Here is a 6,000-nt window from a genome sequence, read left to right on the forward strand (position 1 = left end):
CTGTCTTCCATGATTTCTCAAAGGTAATTGCTAATGGCTCAGATATCTCCTCAGTCAGCTCCTTGAGTATTCTAGGATGCATTTGATCAGGCCCTGGTGACTTGAAGACATCTAATTTGTCCACGTAATTTTTAACTTCTTGTTTCCCTATTTTAGCCTTTTCTGATCCTACCTCATTTTCACTGGCATTCACTATGTTTGACGTCCAACCACCAACAACCTTCTTGGTGAAAACCGAAACAAAGAAGTCATTAAGCACCTCTGCCATTTCCACATTTTCTGTTATTATTCTCCCCACCCCACCCCACCCCTGTTGTTGAGTAACAGGCCTACACTGTGCTTAGTCTTCCTCTTCCTTCTAATGTATTCGTAGAATGTTTTCTTGTTACTCTTTATGTCTCTAGCTAGTTTGATCTTGTTTTGTGCCTCGGCCTTTCTAATTTTCTCCCTACATACTTATGTTATTTGTATACTTATGTTATTCATCCTTTGTAATTTGACCTACTGTCCACTTTTTGTAGGACTCTTTTTTGATTTTTAGATCATTGAAGATCTCCTGGTTAAGCCTGCAATGATCCTTTCCTGTTCTTCTTTTAGCCTCTGCCATAGTGCTAGGGGAATTTTCCTAGGGATGTGAATTGTGGGGGTGGTTGAGCCCTTCATTCTCTATCCTGTACTCTGGTAACTGCTTCCCTATCTCCTGGAAGACGTCCTCAAACTCTTCCTCCAATGTTCTGGGCCCCTGCTCCTCCAGTGAGTGCACCTCCTTGACGAGACCCAGAGCTTGACACCCTTCTAACCCAATAACGGGGGCTCTTTTCCCTGCTGCTATTACAAATTGCAGCTTTTCCCATCTGTTATTTAGCCATACATGTAGTTCACACACTCCCTTAGTGGGGATCCGCTCACCACTGTAAGCCCTGAGTTTTACCCACTTGCCCCCCGATACCTGTGGCTTTTTCCCCCAGTGCTAATAACCATTGTTTTAGTGACATACTGGCTTGTGCACTGGTGTCCAACTTCAAACTAATACAGGCCCCATTTGCTTTCAGGGCGACTGTCTCATCATCTGCTGCTACACTGCCCATTGCTCCTGTGGAGAATTCCTCTGAGTGAGTGGTGCTGTCGTCACCCTCCCTGTCCTTGCTGTGCATACTCAGCTGGGCTTGCAAACTCCTGCATCGAAATGGAACCTACTGCATTTGATGTATCTTTTCCCATATGCCAGGCATTGTCTTGGCGTGGGCTGGTTGCTGCAGTGTGCAGCTCCATGTGCTGTTTTGGCTAGACTCCAACTTTGATCCCAGCCTGCTTTTCTGCCTCAGGATTCATTTCTTACCGTATTTTTCTCTCTCATGTCCACAGTGTCCGAGCACTGTCCACCCTCTGTTTGTTTCATTCTGGACTGCGTGACTTCCGTTTCTTGGCAAATTGTTTTGTCACAGGTTAATTCCAAGTCTCTTGGTAGATTCTCTCTATGTTGTTCCCCATCATTTAGCCCCCCACAGTTCTCCAAAAAAAACTGCAAGATTGGATGTTCAGCCCTAGATCAATCACAAACTCTTTTATGGTCTCACTTTCTCTTGTACTCTCTGTTTAAAAGCATCTCTCTCCTCTGTCTCATTTTTCCATGGAGTGCAGAGCTCCTTGCATCTCTGTGCCTGTGTTAACTGAAAATGGTTAAACTCATCAAGTGCTTCAGGACCAGCTATTGTCAGGGATAAAGCAACCTTGTGACCATCCTCCTGTCTGCTGGCCCCCAGTGCTTGCAGATACAGAGTGAAGGGCTCTTTAAACCTTCTCCAATTGTTTTCCACATTTACAGCCAGTTTCAGCTCAGGTGGGGCTTTTAAGGGCTCTCCTTGTCCACTCTGGGTATTTTCTTAAGGCTGGTCCACACTGGAAAGAGAACACCTGAGTGACTCAGCTATGCCAGCTTAACCTCCAGCGTAGACAGTGCTAGATCAGCAGAAGAAGTCTTCCATCAACCGAGCTAATGCCTCTTGGGGAGGTGGATTAACTATGCATTGTAAGTGTAGACATAGCCTTACTTTCTCTTTACACAATGCAGTGTTCAGTGATCACACCGTTTGACTGTGCCTTTGAGGGCAGAGCGTCCCAGACAGAAAGTTGCTATGCACAGCCAGATGCATCTGGGCACAGAACAAAGCAGGTCTCTTGCAAACACCTTATGCACTAAGCGATCATGGAATGCTACAGCCTGCTGAGCATTCCACAATCACTCAGTGCATAAAATGCTTGCAAGAGACCTGCTCTATTCTGTGTCCAGTTCCATCTGTCTGCATACCAGCAGCACCCACCCAGAATGTCTGCCTGGAAAGCTCAGCCCTTGAAGGTACAGTCCCCAGTACTACAATGGCCAGGCCTATAGAACGACACCATGGTGGCTGCTACGACTGCAGCCTCTGCCAGCCTGTCAATCTCAGCTCTTCAATCTGGTTAGACGGGGTTTTCCTAGAAACAGCCAACTCTAGAGAGTGGCTCTCCGTATCAGCCCCCTGCATAAGCAGGTGCATATTTGTATGGTGTCAGGGTCAGGTGTGAGATATTTATTCCACAAACATCTGGCAGGTTGGAGGCTCACTTGTATTTTCAGCTGTAATTGTCCTGCTGTATGCATGCCGGTGAGTCATTAGGGCTTCCTAGGGAACGTTCCAGCTCCTCCTGAAATGATGGCTTTCCTTCAGCAAAGGTTCGATACGGGAACACGCTCAATCCATTACACAGCCATGTCAAGGATTCGAGTACCTGCTAGTCAGACATAGTAAATACACAGGCCTCAGGATGTTTCCTTTTCAGGGGGGATTATTGCATCAGCACAAGCACGCCTCTTCTTCCAGCAACGCTGTTCACTCAGGCCCCAAAAGAGATTTGACACAGAGCAAGACCTAGCCATTGGTGGCAGGGGTACCCCAGTTACTGGCTGCCCAGTGTGGCCCTTTCTGGTGATCTCACAGTTATGTACCCACTCCTACTGGGGCCCAGCTGGGACCTTAGTTCTGCAAAGCAGAGGAAATCCCTAACACCCCCACAATACTATATAAAGGCAAATGGGGGCAGGGACCACAGGGATTGTAATAAACTTTCACCATTTCCTTTTCTTTGTTCCCAGTTTTACACAATGGGTTAAATTCCCCGATGCAACCTGGAGTTATCCCAGAGGGAACTTGCTTAATGAGTTTAAGGATTTTCCTCTCTTTAAATATGCCCAAAACTCCCGCTGAACTCTGTAGGCACCTAAACTCACGATGTGCCCAGTGTTGGCAGTACAATTTCTCTTCATGACTGTGTTTCTGCCTCTGGGCATGCACCCTGCTTCCTCCCTGTGGGCATCTGGGCACCTGTCTCCCACCTAAGCCCCAGTGCGATTCACAACCAGGGGAAGACAGGGAAGACAGGCATTTGGCTGCCTGCAAGACCCAATCTGGTAGGTGCTTTCTAAGCATGCCTGCCACATCATGTTCCTTTGGTGACGACAGAGATAGCATCTCCCTCATAACTCTTCTCTTAGTCCTCTCCCAGGGGCTAGTTTAGGCAGCTCCCCACCCAGCCGGACAGCTTTTGGTGATGGCAGTCTGAGGTGCTTAGCTCACCTGGCCCATTGTACAGGGCCTAACTCAGGCTTCGTGAGTTGCAGTGATTTTCCAGGGGCCTGAATGTGAGATGTTGAGGCACTGAGCGTCACAAGGCCTAATTCCTTGTGCGCACCCAGGCTGCAGTCTTCATGGGTCTCAGTTCCCCATCTGTAAACTGGGGTCGATAGCGCTGTCCTGCTGCGCAGGGGGCACAGTATGGAGAAATACATTAAGGACTGCAAAGCTCTCAGATGCTGTGGTGATCAGGGTATAGAAGTCCCTTAGATACCCATGTAGTGTGAGGGAAGGGCCAGTTCAACCTGCCCACTCTCCCCCACATCTCAGCTGCCTTCCCAGGGCACAGGGGGTACAGTCTACACAGCAACTAGACACCCGCAGCTGGCCCACGCCAGCCAACTTGGGCTCATGGGGATTGGGCTGTGGGGCTGTTTCATTGCTGTGTAGATTTCTGGGCTCAGGCAGCAGCAGCACGGGCTGTGCAGGGTGGGAAGGTCTCAGAGCTCGGGCTGTAGCCCAAGCCCATAGAATCAGATAATATCAGGGTTGGAAGGGACCTCAGGAGGTCATCTAGTCCAACCCCCTGCTCAAAGCAGGACCAATCTCCAATTTTTGCCCCAGATCCCTAAATGGCCCCCTCAAGGATTGAGCTCACAACCCTGGGTTTAGCAGGCCAATGCTCAAACCACTGAGTTACCCCTCTCCCCCCGTTTTTCCTGGCTGTGTAGACACCCTTTGTGCCCTTCTGGCCTCTTTCTATTACCATCATGTTCTAACATCTGAACTGAGAGCCTGCATTACTTTGTCCTTGGAGGCATGGAAGTGGGGAAGGAGCTCAGCCATCCAATACAACTTAAAAACAAATCAAATGTACGTCCAAACATAACAACAAATGAACGTAAATTGCAATGGATGAACGTCCCTCAGAACATTCATACATGGCTCTGTTCCTGGAGGAATATGTTGGATAAAAGCTTGAAAAACTGGCTTTAAATTGATTCTTTTAATTATGTGTAACTTTAAGGAGCTTCATGCTAGCAGGAAAAAGACATGTCAGGTTGTTCATTTGGTGGCTATTTTCACACTTCTCAGCTCAGCGAACACTAACAGCTGGTTGAAAATTTTCAGACAGAACATTTTTATGTCAGAAAAATTAAATTTTGTTTCTAAAAAAATGAAATGAGACCTTTCAATAAGGTCAAAATGGAACATTTCAATTTTTTGTTTGGAAATTACTTTTCATTCCAACATTTGCTATTATAAATTAAAATGTTATATCAAATCAAAAAGTCAAAATTGGTCTGCAACATTTTGATTGACCCGAAACAACAAAAATTAAAAATTTCATTCCACAGGAAATTTTGAATTTTGTTTTGTTTTGTTCCAGTTCAGAACAATTTGGAGGAGGAATAGCTTGGTGGTTTGAGCATTGGCCTGCTAAACCCAGGGTTGTGAGTTCAATCCTTAAGGGGGCCATTTAGGATCTGGGGCAAAAATTGGGGATTGGTCCTGCTTTGAGCAGGGGGTTGGACTAGATGACCTCCTGAGGTCCCTTCCAACCCTGATATTCTAATCATGTTTTTCTTTTCTAAAAACAAAAGCAAATTTTGAACTGTTGGAAATACCATAAAATCATAGAATATCAGGGTTGGGAGGGACCACAGGAGGTCATCTAGTCCAACCCCCTGCTCAAAGCAGGACCAATCCCCAACTAAATCATCCCAGCCAGGGCTTTGTCAAGCCTGACCTTAAAAATATCTAAGGAAGGAGATTCCACCACCTCCCTAGGTAACGCATTCCAGTGTTTTTCCTAATATCCAACCTAAACTTCCCCCACTGCAACTTGAGACCATTGCTCCTTGTTCTGTCATCTGCTACCACTGAGAACAGTCTAGATCCATCCCCTTTGGAACCACCTTTCAGGTAGTTGAAAGCAGCTATCAAATCCCCCCTCATTCTTCTCTTCCGCGGACTAAACAATCCCAGTTCCCTCAGCCTCTCCTCATAAGTCATGTGTTCCAGTCCCCTAATCATTTTTGTTGCCCTCCGCTGGACGTTTTCCAATTTTTCCACATCCTTCTTGTAGTGTGGGGCCCAAAATTGGACACAGTACTCCAGATGAGGCCTCACGAATGTCGAATAGAGGGAAACGATCACGTCTCTCGATCTGCTGGCAATGCCCCTACGTATACATCTCAAAATGCCATTGGCTTTCTTGGCAACAAGGGCACACTGTTGACTCATCCAGCTTCTCGTCCACTGTAACCCCTAGGTCCTTTTCTGCTGAGTCATTCGGTCCCTAGTCTGTAGCGGTGCATTGGATTCTTCCGTCCTAAGTGCAGGACTCTGCACTTGTCCTTGTTGAACCTCATCAGATTTCTTTTGG

This window comes from Lepidochelys kempii, chromosome 15 (assembly GCF_965140285.1).
Source record: "Lepidochelys kempii isolate rLepKem1 chromosome 15, rLepKem1.hap1, whole genome shotgun sequence".
Lineage (NCBI taxonomy): Eukaryota > Metazoa > Chordata > Testudines > Cheloniidae > Lepidochelys > Lepidochelys kempii.